This window comes from Amblyraja radiata, chromosome 29 (genome assembly GCF_010909765.2).
Source record: "Amblyraja radiata isolate CabotCenter1 chromosome 29, sAmbRad1.1.pri, whole genome shotgun sequence".
Taxonomy (NCBI): Eukaryota; Metazoa; Chordata; class Chondrichthyes; order Rajiformes; family Rajidae; genus Amblyraja; species Amblyraja radiata.
Genome location: NC_045984.1, coordinates 25894934 through 25916703, shown reverse-complemented (window position 1 = coordinate 25916703; position 21770 = coordinate 25894934). Strand labels below are relative to the sequence as shown.

Genomic DNA, 21770 nt, shown 5'->3' with positions numbered 1-21770 from the left:
ATTTTAACATACAGCAGTAGAAAGTAAAGAAATGGTAAGTGACACTGAAGATCAGCAATGCTGAAATTCATTTGCAGAACAAATAATTAAACTATTATATTATAAACATAATTTTGGTCACACAACTTCCCCAAACCCATGCTTTCTGGTTCAAGCTTGGTTACATAGGTTATAGCATGGCAGACCAAATTTACAGCATAATTAGTTTGTCAACACTGCCTTGACAGTGACAATCAGATGACTGGTATCTATCTGTCACTGACATTGGCAAATTAAAGGGCTTAACTGGTAATTATATTGAATATATACTAATGGCAGCATGTACATTTCACGTCATCATTCTGTCAAGAGACCATATCCCAGATTTGCTACCTGTATCTGCATGGACATGATCAGATCTCGCACACCTATTATGCTTTTCTTTCCGAAAACATGCATCAGAAATTCAATTAACATTTCTTGCTTTTGCATACCATTTGAGTATCCACTATTCAAAAATGGTTCTACGAAAGCAAGTACTGAGTTCCCATTTACAATAAATTAGCTTCAAAACATTGAATTTTATTAGAGAATTGTTTTTCAGCAATTTGATTTTGTCGATCAATGCACTAGCTGAATTGGCATTGGAATAACAGAAAAGGTTTTTCAAAACGTTTACTCTCCATGCCAAAAATATTTTGCTTACTTTCATTAGAAGAACCAACCCAGTAAGAAACATTTTAATAAGTCCTTTGTACCTTTCTAAAAATACATATTTGTGTTCCATATGGAGATATTAAACTGGGATTGGCAACATATAATATTGGTATCAAGTGTATACAGGCAGGAGCAGAGCAGAGCCTGAAACCAACTCCCCACAAATACTTTCCAACATTTCACTTATCACCCACTGGCCAATGTCATCCCTCATTTTAAACTGGCTATCATCCCTCATACTCAGTCCAGATTGATGCCTCGACAAAAAAATCTACAATTCCCTGCCCCACCCCGGATGCTGCTAAACCCACCAAGTTCCTCCAGCAGTGTGGTTTTTTTTGCTCTAGATTCCAGCATCAGTAGTCTCATGTCTCCATTTTCCAATAAGTATCTGATTATGAACCAATAACCCTTGCTGCACCAAAGTTCATGGTCATAGAAAGAATTTGCAGTCTGATGCAAATCTGGAAAACCAACTGAACTATTTCAGCACAGCCAAAGGACACAACATAATGAAATGTGTGTTGCAGTACAGTACTATTTTAATACATTTATCCATAAAACAAATTGAAACAATTTAAAAATCAATTATTTTCTCTACCAACCAAAAGCACCTCTCCACCTTCATTGCCTTGCATGTTAAGAGTAAATGTTTCAGAATACATCAAGGTCGAGTAGCTTTATTACCAGAACATTGAATCATCTCAGCATCGGAATGATGTGTTATGACCTTAGTATTGCTGGGTATGACAGTAATTTGTATCAGATTGATGCTTTTCATTCAAAATATGACTGAGCTCAATCATGACTGGGCTGAACTTCTCTACATTAACATTTTAAGGAGCTTGGTTTGGGGAAATGCTAAATACATTTTTAACCACCTATTGACTTTTGATAACATTTTCATTATAAAGTTCTTACAGTACAATTAGAATGCTATCAAGAAAGCTCTTTTTGGGTCAATTATAATTTCAGAAGCACAAGACAGTGGAATAATGCAGAACTGCTGAGACACTACAAGAAATGAGTGGGTTCATCTACACTCTGTATTACAGAGGAAGCTTTGGGATGGGCTTTATTTCAATACACAAAAGAAATAGTAGGCCTCCAGGCCCCTCAAACCAGCCCTGCCATTTAATATTTAGGGCTAGCGGACTCAAGGGATATGGGGAGAAGGCAGGAATGGGGTACTGATTGTGGATGATCAGCATGATCACATGAATGGCGATGCTGACTCGAAGGGCCGAATGGCCTACTCCTGCACCTGGTTTCTACTTATCTATGATGGCTGATCTATTGCTGGCCTCAGTTCCTTTCTACTCCAGACTGCAGCAGCACTAAAACGGAACATACAGGTCTGCTTCTGAGAAAAGGAGCTAGATTTAAGTTTAAATACTAGTGCTGGAAATTGTATTAAAACAAAGTTTAATTAAAATCAAGTTCTTGGAACCATACATTAAACTTGCATGTAAAAACAGGCTTGATAATGATTTGATTGCAAGGCAACATACTGTAATCCTTACATGTACTAAAGCCAATACCCACTACTTAGTTTGGTTCTAATCCCATGTATTTACTTTGTAATTCTGTGTACAGAGCACCAGTTTACACTGCATCCATGCAATTTGTAAATTATATTTTGCAATACTATCGCACTAAGATGTCCATTTGTAGTAGTATGCGGAGAAAAGATTAAGTGGAATGCATTTCAGCTACTGATTGAATACATGTGTTGCTCTTCAAATATCAGACCTCAAAGCACAGTCTAGTGATGGGGAAGATTCACTGGAAGTGCAGATCTTGAACATTCTGTAATAAAATCGTGCAGCATTCGCAGAAACCAGAGCAATGGGTTCAATTGGCAACAAAACAAATTGAGGTGCAAAGACGAGGAGTGGTTTTAAAACGCAAAATCTACTACACGGCTAAGTACTGTAATATGATATGCTGAAAGTCTTACTTTATTGACTTTATAAATACACATTATTGACATTTTAGATGCTCAAGGCCAAAAGCAACCAGAGTAACTGAATGTGATGTGCTTGCTCCATGGGAGGAGCCATCAGTCTGACACAAAACCACCACTGTTCTTCCTTCAAAAAAAGTTTCAATATACAATGATACCGCTGCTTTCAAACCCTAGGTATAGCAACAAGCCTCCTTTTGCGTTCAATTGGTATTTAATAACTGAAACTACAAAATCAACACAGAGTACATCAAGTATCAATTTAACAACAATGTCCAATTTGATAGCAATTTTTGGTCAGATAAAATACTTTCCCAAGGTAGACACAAAAAGCTGGAGTAACTCAGGCAGGATCTCTGGAGAGAAGGAATGGGTAACGTTTCGGGTCAAGACCCTTCATCAGTCTGAAGCTTTTTGTGTCTATCTTTGGTTTCAACCAGCATCTGCAGTTCCTTCTCACACAAAGTACTTTCCCAGTTCTGATGACCCGAAACATTAACCGCGATACTCTCTCCAAAGATCTTACCTGACCTGGTGGGTATTTCCAGCACTTGATTTCAATTAAAAAAAATCCCAACATCTGAAGTGTTTTGCTTTTCAATCACAATTTTCAACTAGTTTTATTACTGGATTGAGCCTTAACTGCTCCAAAACTTGGTTTCCAAAACTATCCATGGCAAACTCCAATAAATTCAGTTTACGTAAAATTCTGAAACTTTTGAATAAATTGGACCAATCACACTTTTATGAGCACAAAAACATTAGAAATAGCAGGACTAGGAGTAGGCCAGAGAGCCTTTGTTTGCTCTACCTACTTAAAATTCTACCTCAGCTTCCATTTGCTGTCAAATACCCATATGATCACTTTCACGTTCAACAGCAAGTTGCTCACAAATGCTCAACATCACAAGCCCTGTGGGGTAGTGAGTTCCAAAGATTCATAACTCCAGGTGAATAAATTACTCCTAATCAGATTCATGAACTTCAACACAGTAAAACTCAAATAATCTAATACTTTAGGACTTTGATAGTGCAAGACTAACAGATTTTCCAAACTATTGGATGTTATAGCTATTAATACCAAAGCATCACACACAAATAATAATGCATTTTCCAGCAAGCCCAGCAAGTTAAGGGAGTAGCAAATATGCAAGATACCAGACTGGATTTCTTAACAATTAAACGACAGATTACATTTTTACTGTAAATAACAAGAATTTGAAGTTATACTTTCATAAGAAAAACAAGCATTTCTTTCACACCTTGGACAAAAAAACACTCCAAACTGTTGAACATTTCTTAAACGTGATAATTATTTCATATCGCAAGATAAAGCTGTAGCTGGATAGTTTATGAAATAAATGACATACTTAAACTGTTACAAGAATGCTTGTTGACAAACTGAGGAACTGAAGGCGGAACTCTCCTTACAAGTAAAATGAGAGAGAAGTGTATGCTACAGATTGATCGTCATAAAAAAAAGGGGAACCATGGAAACTTAAATACCTTTCAAAAGATAAATTAACCAACAACTTGCACTAGAACTACATCTATAATATAGAAAAATACCAAACACGGTTTTATGGCAATACCAAAGAAACTGGCATTCTTCTCAGAGCAGATAAGGTCAAGGGGAGACAAATGTCCCAAATGGCATTCATCTCAGACATTGATGATGTCTCTGGTTTAAATAACAATCAAAGCCATGAGTTAGTGGGGTCAGGTTTTTCTTCATCAGTGGTAACAAAGCACAGCAAAGTGCACATAAACCATGTGCTAGATTTATGTTTAATATTCAAATGACACTGCAAGAACTATCTGAATCGGTCAAAAGCTATATCAGATACAAATATGGAGCAATTCGCTTTTCTTCTAATTACTAATACTGACTACAAATTGAAATTAAAACATTTAAAAAGTTTTCTGCTGATAATATGAAAGTGAGGCATGACCAAATAGGTGGAGACTGCAGATGCCGAATGTGAACCTAAACAAGCTGCTGGCAGAACTTGGGTCAGGTGGAGAGAAGCAGACAGTTGATATTAGGTTGAAACGCTTCTTCTGGACTGCTAAATAGTAAAAGGCTTCCCATAAAACGGAAAACTTTCTTAAAGTAATTAAAGCACCTTTTCTTTTTAAACTTATTTCACAAAAAAAAATCCCCTATTTAAAAATGATAAATTACACCCTCAATTCTGTGACATCACTACAATAATTTCATTCCTAAGTACTGTAATATGATATGCAGAAACTTTCATTCCTAATCAATAAAACCAGTTTCTGATGTGATTGCAGATACGACTGTGACATTAGCCCAGGCCGCAGAGGTGGCAGCACAATTGGCCTAAATATATTTAGGAGATGGAGTTTTTCAGATTCAGCAAGATTTAATTATTAATTACATATTTCTTCTGGCATTGCCAAAAGGTACTGAAAATGTAACCAAGCTAATATTTGTGCTTTGCTTAATGTGCTACTTTATTCTCTCCTCCACCCAATCAAGAGGTCAAACCACACATGGTTTACTTTTGGTTTGACCCAATACAAACAAGATATTTTTTTATTTGCATGGTTTCCTCCCCCTCTTCTCAGCAAGCAAAAGAGTGACAAATGCTTGGCTCTAATGAAAGTTATCAAGTCATGGAGATTTCCCCCACCTACATGCTTGCGCTTGCATACAAGCCTCTCCCAAATAGACTGCCCACTCACACCATCCCTACACAAACGCAAAATTGCAAATCTAAAAGACCACAACTTAAGGAAAAGAAAATGGTACAATTAATAATATTATTCCCATCAAGATGACCTGTTTGGCACACTTTTCCCAGCACCAGCAGTTATTTGTATATTCAATACACATGGATATTGCATAGGCAAACATATTTACAAAGATGGAAAAAGAGAACTTGTGAAGTGCCTGATCACTGAAGATAGTGCAGGTTTGAAGAAGGGTCTCGACCCAAAATGCACCTATACCTTTTCTCTGGAGATGCCATCTGACCCACTGAGACGGGTCAGTTTTCAGTTTTGTATCTCTTGATGGTAAACAAAGCTAGTTTGCACACAACGAGAAGACGACTAAGTGACTTTTGCAATTGTAAGTTGAGGAACATTGATTTGGATGACAAAACACCCTTGTTCTTATGTGCCATCTGTAATTTTACATTGGCAAACTGTTATTTGGCTAATCTGGCAAATCTACTATTTTGTCTGGGAAAAGGCTTACAAATAATAGTTATCATAGTTGAAATAATGGGTAAAACGGGAATCTGCAAAAGAGTAAATGTTTTTTTTAATATAACACATCTGTGTTACCACCTCCAAGATCAAAATCAGAAACATTGAAGAGAACGGAATAATGGTTCTGACAAGTGCTCTTCCAGAATAGAGGCGTAAATACCACCAATTATGCTGGTACCATAAACTTCTTTTGTACTTTCAGAATCAAAGGCAATTTAATTTCCATGTGGAGCTGGGCAAACAATGTGCTGTCATTTAAAGCTCTGGAATCAAGACTTCCAATTATTTTCAAATTTGGATTGTAAAATATAGGTAGAGCTGTCTGGGGTGGCACCCACTACCTATTTCTAACCAGTTTAGTTTACTCTCACGTGTACCAAGGGACAGTGAAAAGCATTTGTTCTGTGCTAACCAGTCAGCAGAAAGACTATACATGATTACAATTGAGCCATCCACAGTATACAGATACATGATAAAGGAAATAACATTTAGTGTAAGATAAAGTCCAGCAAAGTCCGATTAAAGATAGCCCGACAGTCTCCCGATGAGGTCAATAATAGCTCGGGAATGCTCTCAGTTTCTGATAGGATGGTTCAATTTCTTGATAACAATTGGGAAGAAACTGTCCCCAAATCTGGAGGTCTGCGTTTTGACACTACTGTACATCTTGCCTGATGGGAGAGGAGAGAAAAGGACATTATTGATTATGTTGATGGCATGCCGAGGCAGTGTGAAGTGTAAATGGAGTCAATGGCATGGAGATTGGTTTGTGCAGTAACTGCCATTGATGAGTCGCATTTACAGGGCACCTAAATAGGCAAGGCATACATGGATAGACTCCTAATGCGGGCAAATAAGATTAGTGTTGATTGGCAAAAAAAGTCAGCATTGATGTGGTGGGCTGAAGTTTGTGCTGTACTATTGTGACTTTCTTGAACCATTGAAGATCTGGTCAAGTACACTTTATTGGATAGGAAACTCTTGGATTTACACCCAGCAAAGAGAACTTGTCCCACACATTTTTAAACACCCCTCATTATAAGTGTCTGTAGAAAGGTCTTGACCCGAAACATCACCCATTCCATCTCTCCAGAGATGCTGCCTGTCCCGCTGAGTTGCTCCAGCATTTTGTGTCTATGGTCTGGACTAAACCCAGGTCCTGAGAGTTGGAATTAGTGGAATTGACTGCTGCATCACTGTTATCCTCTGGAGCTTCCCTCAACTAATCAACCTTCATAACAATGGCTGCAAAAAGTGACAACGCTTAATCCAGGCAGAACAAGATGTCAAGATAACTTTCCCATCCTTAAAGCTTTAAGTAATAGGACAAATTCATTCATTTATGTAGTTGTCATCATCGTATAGCACCTCTTTGAATACATGTACCTGCTTTTGTTGGGAGAAGTTGCAGTAGGTTGTTTTTTCTGTTTTGCGAAGGATATTTCGAGGAAGTCTATTTTTGGTTTCCATGTAACGGACTGCATAGCCAATAAGCTTGAAATGGGGCTGAGCATCTAATTTTCTACATATATTCTGTTTTAATGTCATACTATCTTAACAGAAATAGATCCAAAGAACGACTCAATTAAAAAAAATGTTTATATGAGCAGCATGGTATTCTGAAAATCAAAACCACTGTGTTTGTACTTGCAACCTTAAATACAAATAGTGGGATTCAGCTGAAATTTAAAAACCACAAGCTGCTAGCCAGGTGCTCAAATCATCCATAAAAATAAAAAGCTTGAACGTTGCTATTCTTCATCTGTGTATCTAGTAAATTTGTAGCACAGAAATCATAGCAGAGAATTTTATGAGATTTATCACACAAGAAATTCAAAACAATACTTGGATTTCTTTACATTCATAGTGCCGACCATTCTATACATTAATAGTGCTGTCAAGTCTACAGATTTGTAATGTCATCAAGTACATTCTAAGTACAATTCACGAATGCCGTTCCTGTGGTCTCTGAACAAAATATCCTTCAAGAGTTTGCCGGGCTTTAACACACGTTCCACCCTTTGGGTAGCCAGTGATAGCAGGATTTTAGATTGCAGTCCTTCCCCACAAAATCTTTCTGTTTGTCAAAGACTTCCTCCTAGTCCAAGCTAACAGGCAAGGGTTCACCTTCAGGGTGCACGCCTGCACATAAGCGATGGTAAGCAGCGCAAGATTGCCAGAGATTTTCCAGCCAGACCACTAATTTGGTCTGTCTGGATCGCCTTATCCAATTGGCTTTGACCAGGAACGGATCTTGCAATCCATATTCAGTGAGATGGGTAACTTTGGGTTTACAACATGATTTTTCATAAAGTCTACTTAACCAGCTTCTAAAGGTAAACCATTTAGTGCACATTTGGTGTTTAGCTGGCTTAGCTTGCAGGGATGCAGCAATGCGTTTGCTTCTGATCAGCTGCTAATGCCAAAACAACTGCCAATAGTCTAACACAGTCAAGGTGCAATAATGATTAAAGAGTACAACTCAAGGAAACTGAGAGTGGCAGAGGGAGAGAGGAAAAATGTAGCACAAAAAATTCAGAAGAAAGTAAACAAGCAGAATATCTTATGGATATCCAAGACCACATGTGGAAAGCCCAGCTAGGACATAAAAGAATGGAAAATGAAACTCAAGTTCAAGGTACATTTTTATTTGTATTTCCCTTTAGTCACATAACAGGCATGAAACCAGGCCATACACACCAAGTGTGGCAGGATTGGCACAACTAGCTGATAAAATCTATACGAACAGAAAATACTTAATCGGGGAATCTCAAAAGGACTCAAATGAGCTATTTAGAAAACACAAGCTCAAATTTCTACACTTGCGATTGTATGAGCATAGACAAGGAACTGCAATTTCTGGCTGACAAAATAAACAAAGTGCTGGAATAATTTAGCAGTTCAGGCAGATGCATATGAAATTTTACCTATAAAATGTTACCTGTAACATACATATGAAATTTTAAATGACTCCAATTACAGGAGCACACGTTCAAATTCCATTTATTTTTCGGTAGTCAGCTGGAGAAACCTAAATTGAAATTTAAAACGCTGATAGCCTGAATTGTTTGTTATACAAGAGGATTCCATAGACGTCAGCTAAAAACACAGGAAAAACGAAATGGCTGCTATTTGAGTCGCATGAGATTGTAAGAGCTCTACTTTGTAGATCAAATCAAACTGGCATGAACTAGCAAAATAAATTTATATATTTATCTGACAAAGAATTTACTGTTTGTTATTTGTTCAAGAAAGACAGTGACATCCAGTTAATGGTATTGTGGCTTGTTCAAAGGTGGCCGATTAGACTAATATGAGGTCAAAATTTCCTTTTGCACACAACAGATCCAAGGATGCTGCGGTATCAAAGATTTTAGGGGCTCACTTTTTTCTTTGTTTCAAGTGAGAGCACTGTTTTTGACGACCCAATGCTTGTTGTTCCCAGCAGTATGTGTCAATGTTGGAACTTTTCAGGTAAGTTCTGAATTAGTGCACAGAAAGAAATTTACTGCACTAAAAAATGACAATTAAATTAATAGGTTCAACTAGTTAAATCCACTTGGTTTGATTTTAGTTGATTTTGGTCCCATTTCTGTCATTCTACATATTGCTAATGCTGCTACAAAGCCTTATACTGCAATGGTACAGTTTACAGGAAACTGTTTTTTTTTTTTATCCATTAACAAAAACAAAAATCTGGAACTTTAGTTGAACTGACACTAGTTAGAATTACTGCTCCAATAACTTTCAACAGCAGTAATACTTGTAAAAGCATCAGATAAGTTTGGGATCCACAGCTCTGTCCATGAACAACACCTACAATTTATTAACTGGCCATGTAGTTGAGATAAAGGCTGCCTTAGTTGATAGCGAGAAATATTTGAGGAATTTTAAAAGATAAAATATTAATCTTGGAGAAGCAAAAAACGAGTTTACAGTTCTTTCTAAATTGTGATTGTCAACACAATGAATATTTGTTTAAGTATTTTCTTCAAAGGAGAAGTTTGATATACATGCTGCCACTCACGCAACAATTCAAAAGACAAGAAACAGAAGCTTAGTGTTGCACTGGCGGCAGTGGAGGCGGGAAGACAGATCTAATGGAATTAAAGCAGTTTGCCAGAAACAATAGCTTGTAATACTAATGGATAATATATAACTGTGCTCACTTCCTGTCATGTAGTAATTTCCCAAACACTTTTAAACATCTCATTTCTGGGTCATGTGCTCCTCTATGTTTACTGGTTCAATGCACAAGAAAGCTTTTTATCCTATTAACTGACTCAAGATACTGTGGTTACAGCCAGCATGTTACTAAATAGATATGATGCCAAAGGTCACAAGTGGCTCAGCCTAATTTCTTGCAATGTACAAAACATATGCCATCTGATCCACACAATTTTACTCCAAGATTTTCTCACCTTGGATTTATGCGAATATCTATCCCCTTTACTTATGTGCTATTTTGCTTTACCTTCTTTCTCTATTGTATTTGCAGCCACTTCCCATCTTAGACTGTTCCACATTATTACCACTTCGCAGTTAACAGAATTGCCTGTTGGTTATCTTGATGCCAGTCTTACATTAATGCTTCTTTTTTGCTCTTTCCCAAAATATAAGCACATCATTAAGTATCAAAACCACTTATTCATTCTAAATTCCTCTATTCGGTCACTCAATTTTATTGTTTGCAGGTGAAAAGAATACCTGTTACTATTTTCCCCAAATATAAACCCATATTCCTGGTATTTTAATTATAAGCTTTTAGTTGCACCTACTCCAGTTTTTAATATCCTATGATCAGACCAAATCCAACTCATTTAGACAATTCAAGATAAATAACACATTTACACATCTCTTTCACCTTCAACCACACAGCCCTCCTACGTTCAGCGATCTATCCTAAAGTGAGTTTGCTAACTATTTGATGAATCCTGATACTTAATTTAATCAAAAATAATTTCAAAATATAAATTCTAGTGCAATATTCTAGTCTATATTTGCATTTTCAAGGAACACAAAATTAACCAAGCACAAATTTATCTTTTGAAATTCTTCCCAACCATCCCAAATTACATTTTCAGGAGAAATGCAATTATGGTGCTAAAGCTTTACCAAAAGCCAATTCGTGTTTAATTAGGCTTCTTCCAAATATATGTAGATTTTTTAAACTGTGTGTGGAAAACATCTGGTTAGTGGCTTTGACCCTTGTGTAGTGCCATGTAACATGGAAATAGACCCTTTGGCTTGTGGGTGGCTGTACATGCCTGTTTCCATTCAGGACAATTGGTAATGTACATACCCCACAAAGATTTACCAAAATTACCAAAGAGTGATTTTAGTTATGTGAACACTCTGGAGTTACGGCTGATCCCTGGAACAAAAGTGGTTGCGAGGGATCCAACAAAAGAGTATTTAAAATCAGATTGTGCCAAGACAGTAGATAGGTTGTGGTGAAGATACATTCAATTGTACATTTCAGGAACTGGATAAATATCCAACATCAATTTGCAGGGCCATGGAGTAAAGAGTATGAGGGTGTGGGACACTAGTTTTAGGATATTAGATCTCTAATATTTTAAATAGACAATTACCTCGAGAGAAAATAAAGTGCAAGATACTTCCATTTTCAAAAAGGAAACGTGTACAACTGTCTGCCATGTTTCAATGTGCAATAAGTGTTTATTCTTACTCTATTAACTACCAGCTGCTTTGGCAAACCCAATATTTTTTAAAGATATTAAATAAATGCAAGTATTTTTTCCCTCAAATAACAATTTCCAGATATGTTGCAATGGTAATGGTCACAATTATTCAAGTACAGAACATCTGAAGAAGGGTTTCGTCCCGAAACATTGCCTATTTCCTTCGCTCCATAGATGCTGCTGCACCCGCTGAGTTTCTCCAGCTTTTTTGTGTACCTTCTGCATTCCTTGAATTGGTCGAATCTTAGAGTTACTAACTTTTCCTGAGAGGCACTAGATAACTATGTAACAATTTGGCGACTTTAGGTTAAAACTGGGCAGCTCTTACATTAACTGGAAAGACTGGTTACTCGAAATTGTTGCATTTAATAGAATTGTAAGAGCCGAAACAGAAGATGAATGGTGCTGCAACTTTAGCTAATATGGAATATTTGAAATATTGTTGGAGGCTAAAAAGGCATGTCAGAGTGATAATGGAATAAAGAATTTAAGCAACAGATAAGTTAAATCTCAGGGTTGTAGTGGTTGCAGCTGGAACCAGGTTTCGGGTTCTTCGGTCCACAGAGTTGGGAGCTTCAACGCAACGGCGTTATTATCCATCACAATGCGTGATGAACGACGTGGGGTCACCAGTGTAGTGGCCTGGTCAAGGTCAGGAAAAGACCGGACACCAGGGGGATTCAAAAGAAGCTTTTTAATTCCAGCAGCCCGAGTACACACCACGACACCCTTATCTCTACCCCTAGGGAGTCGTCAGGAAACCCCGTGGCAGACCAACGCCCCTGTCCCTCAATCGGCGAGGGGGATGATCCAAGGAGTGGCCTACCCCCCAGGGACCGCCACAGGGTCATCCTTGAGGCAGAATGCAAATTATATTAAAAACTTCCAAGTAACTACGAGATAGAAAACAATGCAACTAGCAAAAGCTGAAGGAACTCAGTGGGCCAGGCAGCGTCTGTAGAGGGACATGCACAGACAACACTTTTGGTCGGTAACTTCAGACTAATGGAGCAAAAGGTAGCTGGTAGAAAGAAACTAGGGGAAGGGGTGAGGCATAACGACAGGCTGCTCTTTACAGATTCTCCTCTGAACAAGCTATTAAACCTGCGACAGTGTAGCAACCACAGAAGCCAAAAGTCAAAGAAACATGCATCGCTAAGCAACCGACCAAAGCTTGATCTGTGGTCACTTGAGGCAATTCACCTGTATTTCAGTTATAAATGGTGTACACAGTAGGAAAAAACAAACAGTAATATATCAAAATTGTAACACAACCATACAAGCATGTTTGATATGGCTTCAACTTTTTATCTCTTCCACCGCCACCCCCCCCCCCCCCTCAATTTCTATTCCCCCTTACAAATGGGAATGATCAATTCCATTTAAAGCTGGCTCATAGAAGCACCACAGTAGGATATAAATAATTAGCGTTTTCAACAAATATAAAAAGGAAACACTATAGTTTCCCCTGAAACTGAATAAGTTAATCAGTGAATTATTGGATTGTAATATACTGGAAAGTCTGATTCGCTGGAATATTAAATATCCAACAGAAGCCAAGATTTATTTGAGCGCAAACTCAAATTTACAAAATGTGTTAGAAATTCTTCACATTTGATTCCCAGAATGCTACCTTGATCAATGCTATAAAACGCAGGCAGAAGTAATAAATCCTCAAAGGCAAGCCGAGGTACTGAGAGAAATCCAAACAAAACTGATTCAATTAATTATGCAAATATTTCATGAATTAAAGATGTCCCTATTGTTGATTTTATGCCTGCATCTAACTAAACCGACTGAAAATGCAACTTTCAACAGTCATTTATAAATCATTTTCTGTACAAAAGAAAACAGTGCCCTCCAATGGATACAACAGGTACAACAGTGAAAAACAAGCAAAGTAAATGCTGCATCCATAAACAGAAAACTGGAAGCAAATCATGTCAGATAGCATCAGTATTTCAAACCTTTGTTTCATGATAATTTATATATTTTTCCTATTGGTGCTTGAAATATGCAAAAAACATTCAATTACAAACTTGGCAAAACCACTGTCCAGAATTATTATTTATTTTAACAAAATTAATTTCAATGGGAAAACATATGCAAAATTAGGATTAGTTCTGTAAACATTAAAAAGAATTATGATGAAAGATCCTTGACCTGAAATATTAACTCAGCTTCTGTCTCTGCAGAGGGTCAGCCAGCATCTCTGGAGAACAGACAGGTGACGTTTTGGGTCGGGACACTTTTTCCAGTCTGTTTGCCGACAATAATCTACAACTTGTGCAAGACTCTAAATTAACAATGGGATAGAAAGTAAAAAACTGCAGTATAGCTTAGAATTCAACGCTATAAAAAAAACTATTGTACTCTAATATACAAGCACGGCAATGAAAAACCAACAACAGAATGTGTATTTTCAAACATTTGTTTGACATTTCCTTGTTCTCCTACCACATCCTTCACTGTGATGACTTTGCCCAGTTAGGCTTTCCGATAGAAAATTAACAAATTATTGAATTACAAGCACATCAACTATTCCATGGATTCGGGTCAGGCTTTTATACAGTGGAATAATGAGCATCCTGAAGCAGTGCAGACTCAAGAGTTCGGTGGGCGGCGCGACTTTCGTCAGCAGCGGCCTCTGCAGTCCGTCTGCGTTTTTATTATTTTATGTCTATGTTTTTATGTAGTTTTTGTTATTTTTTGTTGGGGTATGTGTGTGGGGGGGGGTGGGGGTGGTGTGGGGGGGTAACTTTTAAATCTCTCCCTGCACGGGAGACCCGACCTTTTCTTTGTCGGGTCTCCGTTGTCGTTGGGGCTGCAACGAGGAGCGGCCTCCAACAGGAAGACCGGGGGCTGTGGTGCCGACTACTCACCTCACCGTCGCGGAGCTGGCCGAGTCCAGAGCGGGTGGAGCTGTGGTGGACGCTGCTGCGGCCCGACCTCCGGAGATTCGGTGGCTGCAACTGCGGGTCTGGCGGACGGCGGCACCGGGAGCCCGCGAGTCCCTGGAGGGAGACCGCTTTTCGGGGCTTCCGCAACGGCAACTTCTCCCGCCCGAGTTGCGGGGTTGAAGAGCTCCTGGAGCGGGGCCTTACAGCATCGCCCCGCGCGGCTTGGAATGGCCGCGGGACTGCGAGCGCACGCCGGGGGCTCTAACATCAAGACCCGGTGTGCGACCTTGCATCACCCGGCGTGGCTTTAATGGCCGCGGGACAATTCGCCATCGCCCGCCGGGGGCTTTGACTTTGACTCTGACATCGGGGGGGAGAGTGCAGTGGAGAGATAAGTTTTTTTGGCCTTCCATCATAGCAATGTGATGGATGTTTATGTAAATTATGTTGTGTCTTGGGTCTATTTGTTTATAATGTATGGCTGCAGAAACAACATTTCGTTTGGACCTCAAGGGGTCCAAATGACAATAAATTGAATTGTATTGTATTGTATTGTATTGTATTGTATTGTATTGTAAGAGGTAGTGGCTATTCACCAGGACTTTGAGCAGGAGAATGCTACTGAGAAGATGCTGGCTCTTTTACTGCCCTGGCACAAATCCATAAAGGATGGAAGCTCCTGGCAATGGTCTGATTTTCCAGTATTACAGTGATGCTTCATTAAAATAGGTAGCAAAATTTATATTTAACAGACATGTTCCAGAATATCAACCAACACATTGCAAAAATCTACGATGCAAATATCATTCCAATTATAAAATTCTGATTGCATTAGTACATCATCGTCATGATCAAAACTGAACCCAAGAGTTTTGTCAGAAGAGGCACTTTATTGTAATTTTTTTGTTAACAAGGTTATTGATTTTTATTTTCAGATATCATCAAATAGCCCCAGGGTTATGTTAATAGCATTTTAGTAACATATTTTAAATTAGGCGAGCTGGGTGAAGTATAATACATAAATGGATTACAAAACCCCAAAATGAATGTTGTTACTCATTAAAAAGTAACATTAAACAGCACCTTTAAAAAGTTTAAACATACTGCATGATAAGTTTAACTGTTTTTCTGCACTAGTTAATGAAAACTATGCGGTATGTGATAATAACATGAGAAACTTGAGACTAAACCATTGAATTTCAATTAATTTTTTAACTGCTGAGATGCAAATTGTGCTTGAATAATTTAAACTTCCTTGAAACCACAAGGCTAAAATGTTTTTACCTGAACAGTGTGTCAGTATTGCCAGCAGTGATTGCAGTGGCTCAGTTGGTAATTCAAGGGATATGGGGAGAACACAGAAATATGACATGAGAGATGACCAATGATCAGCAGTTCAACTCCCCCTCCCACTCCGTACCTGACCTTTCTGTCCTGGGCCTACTCCATGGCCAGACTGAGTCCCACCGCAAATTGGAGGAGCAGCACCTCATATTTTGCTTGGGTAGTTTACACCCCAGCGGTATGAACATTGACTTCTCCAATTTCAGGTAGTCCTTGCTTTCTCCCTCCTTCCCCTCCCCTTCCCAGCTCTTCCACAGCCCACTGTCTCCGTCACCTCATCTCAGTTCTAAATGGCCTACCCCTCATTCTTAAACTGTGGCCCATGGTTCTGGACTCCCCCAAAATTGGGAACATGTTTCCTGCATTTAGCGTGTCCAATCCCTTAATTTTTTTGATATGTTTCTATAAGATCGCCTCTCATCCTTCTAAATTCTAGCTTCTTGCTAGCTTACCTTCGTACCTCATTTTTTCTCCCCGTATTACCTTTTTAGTTATCTTCTGTTGCTCTTTAAAACTTTTCCCAATTCTCTGGCTTCCCGCTCATCTTTGTTATGTTTCTCTTTTATTTTTATACTGTCCTCGACTTCTCTTGTCAGCCACGGTCGCCTCTTACTGCCCTTAGAATCTTTCTTCCTCTTTGGAATGAAATGATCCTGCATCCTCTGGATTATTCCCAGAAATACCTGCCATTGCTGTTCCACCGTCATCCCTGCTAGGGTCCCTTTCCAGTCAACTTTGGCCAGCTCCTCCCTCATGCCTCCATAGTCCCCTTTGTTCAACTGCAATACTGACACTTCCGATTTCACCTTCTCCCTCTCAAAATGCAGATTAAAACATCATATTATGGTCACGACCTCCTAATGGTTCCTTTACCTTGAGTTCCCTTATCAAATCCAGTTCGTTACATAACACTAAATCCAGAATTGCCTGCCCCCTGGCAGGCTCCAGTACAAGCTGTTCTAAGAATCCATCTCGGAGGCACTCTACAAACTCCCTTTCTTGGGCTCCAGTACCAACCTGATTTTCCCCGGTAGTCTTCTGCTGCCTTCTGAGGAAAGGCTGGACTTATTACCTGTGGGGGGTGCGCGCGTGTGCGTGTAAGAAGAGGAAAGAGAATAGGGACTAGCAAGGGGCTTACAATTGGCAACAATTGCACTATAGGAATGGCTGTAAATACCACAACATCTCATCTTTGTTATTGATAAGAGAATGTGTACAATCATACTTTATGAACTTATTGATAAATTATCAATTGGCGTTGAAATATTAAAACATCCTTAAACTGTTTGTTCACAAGTCATCGATGTATTTGTCGTTTCACTGACAACAGCACCACCTGCTGGTTAACTATCATGAAACCAAATATTCAAAATCAAGAATGTTTATTGTCAAAATATCAAAATGCAACAATGAAATTCTTACTTGCAGCACCACTAGAGGTTTGTAAACACACTACCCCAATGATAATAAAATAAACAAAAAAAAATCAATTAAAAAACAAATCAAGTAAAAACACAAAGCCCAACAAAAACCACAAAATTAGTGCAATCAAGACAGTTTGTAGTTTAAAATACGAGTCTTTTTACAATACTGGAGAGATTTTGAGGAACAAGATTATTATTCAGGTTTTTACACTAATACACTGTTCTTAACAAAAATCTACCCATCATGTGAAACATTACAAATAACAGATATAAATTAGATAACTTCAAGACCGAAACTCAAAATCTTTTTCATAACAGACATATTTTCATCGATTTAGCACCATTTTGGACATCAAAAATGTGGCATTAAAAACTAAGCCACATTTAGTCATGAATATTTAATTCATAAATAAACTTCATATGGGCCCTCATACATATACGTTTTGATAATGATCTAGGGAAATATCTTCATCAATACCAGGTGAAAATTACAGTAGCATGGCTGGTATTCTGCCTAGCAAAGATCCCGTAACGGTCGTTGTGCTTGGTGTCCATTGTCACAACGACCGTTATTGGGGTCGGTACCTCCGTAAGTTAAACCACGGAGGCTCCAAACCTCTACTGCTTTACACAAACCCCAATGATGTATCCTATGGTATTTGGGTGATTTTTGGGTGAGTTAATTATTTTTCTTATATTCACATTTGATATATCAAAAACATCGTAGTGTCAAAAACACAACGACCGTTTATGATATATTTTCCAACTTTTTAAAGTCAATAAAAAAAATCTTGGCGGCATAAATTGGTCATCAAAACTAAGAAACTGAGCAAAATCTTCAATTTGGCAACACTGTCTCTTGTTTATCTTTCGTACCGACCAAGTCGCTAACTTCATTCCTTCGTGTCAACCTCCGGAAGCTCCACAACGACTGTTACGGAGACATTAACTTACTAAAAAAATCATCCCAAATCAAACTTTCCGATGAATCATCGGCCATCGAATCCATAAGGTAAGGTGCCATTTTTTCTATCTATGGATATAACTTGGTTTTCTCTAATAATGTAATGTTTGTTTTGTGGGACACCAAACCTTTGCGGATATACCGCAACCTACGTTTGTGTGTAATATCGTGTAACGCGCGTTGCGGTGTCCACTCAGATGGATGCAGTATTCTACTACATGATCAGGTGAATGAAGTGGAAATGGTGTTTGCAATTTTATTATTCCATGTGGTATTCATAAACATAGAAAGGAATAAGAAATACATGCACTTACAGTGCCAACCAGGTCACTGGTGGACACCACTCGACAACCGTTACACAAAATGTATGTGTGTAATCTGGTGCCATTTTCGGAAACTTGCCATCAATATGCTATATTTTCTTATATATTTTTTGATACTATATTGGTCAGGAGCCCAATAACGTGCTTGTCAACTTTTTTGAAGGAATTTGAAATTTGACCCCCTTTGTCACATTGTGTGCCAGTATTGTAAAAAGACAGAGAAATAAGGAATTTTAGCTTCTGGTTAACACACTAAATGATAAAGTGCTGGAAACTTAGCAGGTCAGGCAGCATCTCTGGATAGGTAAAGTTTTGGGACAAGACTTCATACTGATTGTGTTTGGGAGGGCGGGGGGAAGAGAAAGTAAAAGAGAGCTGGAAATGGGGGGAGGCAGGAAATGGGGAGAGGCAGGAAAAAGCATGGCAGGTAATAGGTCAGCATAGGCAAGGGACATTTTTCTCTTTAGTAAATGTAGTCCCCCCCTTCTGTCATAGAATACCTTACCCGTAAAACCTGTGTTCCATAGTTCCGTTCTTGCTTTCCCTCCCTCCAGAAGGAACAAGGATAGAATTCCCCTAGATCTCACCTTCGCATCCAACACATCATACTAGGACATTACCGTCACCTCCAACATGATCCCATTTCCACCCATCTTCCCATTTCCACCCCTTCCCCACCTTCTGCAGAGACCACTCCCTGCACAACTTGGTAGTAAAGAAGGCAAACTCAATGCTAGCATTTATTTAAAGAGGGCTAGAATACAAAAACAGGGATGTAATGCTGAGTGTGTAAGAAAGAACTGCAGATGCTGGTTCAAATCGAAGGTAGACAAAATGCTGGATTAACTCAGCGGGACAGGCAGCATCTCTAGATGGAATGGGTGACGTTTCGGGTCGAGACCCTTCTTCAGACTGATGTCAGGGAATTGGCAGGCTAAAGATAGAATGTAGAGGACATTGTTGAACTCACGTCGGGGAGAGGAGAACTTCTTCAAAGTAATCATAACTTGAGGAGATTTTGCAGTGGAGCGGACAAAATGTGTAAGAAAGAACTGCAGACGCTGGTTTAAATCAAAGATAGACAAAATGCTGGAGTAACTCAGCAGGACAGACAGTTTGTTCCGTCCACTCCCCTGACATCAGTCTGAAGAAGGGTCTCGACCCATTCCTTCTCTCCAGAGATGCTGCCTGTCCCGTCGAGTTACTCCAGCATTTTTGTGTCCACCGATGTAATGCTGAGGCTCCATAAGGCACGGGTCAGGCTGCATTTGGAGTATTACAAGCAATTTTGGGCACCATATCTGAAGAAGGACGTGCTTGCTCTGGAGAAGGTCCAGAGGAGGTGTACAAGAATCATCTCAGGAATGAGTGGGTTAACATATGATGAGTGTTTGATGGCACCGGACCTGTACTCGCTGGAGTTTAGAAGATTGAGGGGGGACCTCATTGAAACGTACTGAATAGTGGATGGCTTGGACAGAGTGGATGTGGAGAGGATGTTTCCACGAGTGGGAGAGTCTAGGACTAGAGGTCGTAACCTCAGAATTAAAGGATGTTCCTTTAGGAAGGAGATGAGGAATTTCTTTAGTCAGAGGGTGGTGAATTTGCAAAATTCTTTGCCATAGAAGGCTGTGGAGGCAAATGGATATTTTTAAGGAACAGATAGATTCTTGATTAGTACGGGTGTCAGGGGTTATGGGGAAAAGGCAGGAGAATGATTGAATGACAGAGTAGACTTGATGGGCTGAATGGCCTTCTTCTGCACCTATCTAGTGGCCTTATGACAACTCTGTGGTTCACTCATCCCTTCTCAAATCACCCAGGTACATTCCGCTGCAATGGCAGGAGATGCAACACCTGTCCCAAGACAATCTCCATCACCTCCATCTAAGGATCCCTGCAGTCATTCTAGGTGGGACAGAGGTTCACATGCACCTCCTCTAACCTCATCTCTGCATCCTGTGTTCCCGTGTTCCCAATATGGCCTATGGTACATCGGCGAGACAAAGCATAGACTTGGCGACTGTTTTGCTGAACACCTACACTCGGTATGCCAAGGCCTACTGGATGTCCCAGTTGCGAACAATTTTTACTCCCCGACCCATTTTCACACTAATCTCACTGTCCTGGGCCTCCTCCATTGCCAGAGTGAAGCCACAGGCAAACTGGAGAAACAGCATCTCACATTGCACTTGGGTAGCTTACAACCCAAATGGCATGAACTCAAATGACATAAATTCTCCAATTTTAGGTAACCCCATTCAGGTAACAGCATGAAATGTGGGTTTTCATTGCCCAAGTAGTCCAATCCAGAGCAGAGGGTGACAAGACCCTATCCCTCATTGTGTAGGAAGGAACTGCAGTAGCTGGTTTACAGCAAAGATAGACCCAAAATGCTGGAGTAACTCAGTGAGACAGGCAGCATCTCTGGGTAGAAGGAATGGGTGACTTTTCGGGTCTGTCCCGCTGAGTTACTCAAGCATTTTGTGTCAATCCCACATTGATTTATTGTGGCAGTAGGCAAAATAGAATACATCCAGGTTATTGCTTAGGAGTTCATACGTGCCATAACTAGCCTCACAAAGCACTTCATCAACTCGGACGTTAGTGCAAAGTGCAAGCGAATTACTAAACCTGAATAAATTTGGCTCACCCTATATACAATTAAATGCTTTTAAAATTAAAATGATCAGCCCTGCGCTAACGACTATTATCCCTTATGACTGGTGTACTTCTCTCAAAAGCAAATCATTTTTTCAAGGAGGTACTGCTGATGAAGGTAATAGTAGGTTTCTGCACTTTATAACCCGTTTCATCAAAGACAAGTCAATCAACAAACATAAACCACAAATTGCTAGAAATAGGAACTCATCTATTTTCTCTCTTAAGGCACGAAGACCACTTGTGGCATTTCATCCAACAACAAAAATCAACATATTCAAAAATTGGCCAATGATCACCTTTAACTGCAAAACTCGACTGCTCCGAGATATAAACATAATATACGCAATTGAATACAGCCCTGAAAAAATAAAAATTAGAAACACAATCAAAGCCAAGGTTTCTGGTACTATTTAATGGAGGACATCAATATATCCTTGTTTGGTATTTTATCGTCACCAGGATAGTTGCCATGCTCAAGATTAATCAAATAACACTAGCAAAACAAAGAGTAAATCCCATTCAAATGGAATAAAACTGTGAACAT

The 21770-nt window shown here is 39.2% G+C and overlaps 1 protein-coding gene across 7 annotated transcripts in view; it reads right to left on the bottom strand.

Moving 5' to 3' along the window:
• The window catches only part of LOC116989504 (guanine nucleotide-binding protein G(I)/G(S)/G(O) subunit gamma-7), a 71300-nt gene that overhangs the window by 34269 nt on the left and 15261 nt on the right, over positions 1-21770 (bottom strand). The gene's annotated exons all lie outside the window — the stretch shown is intronic.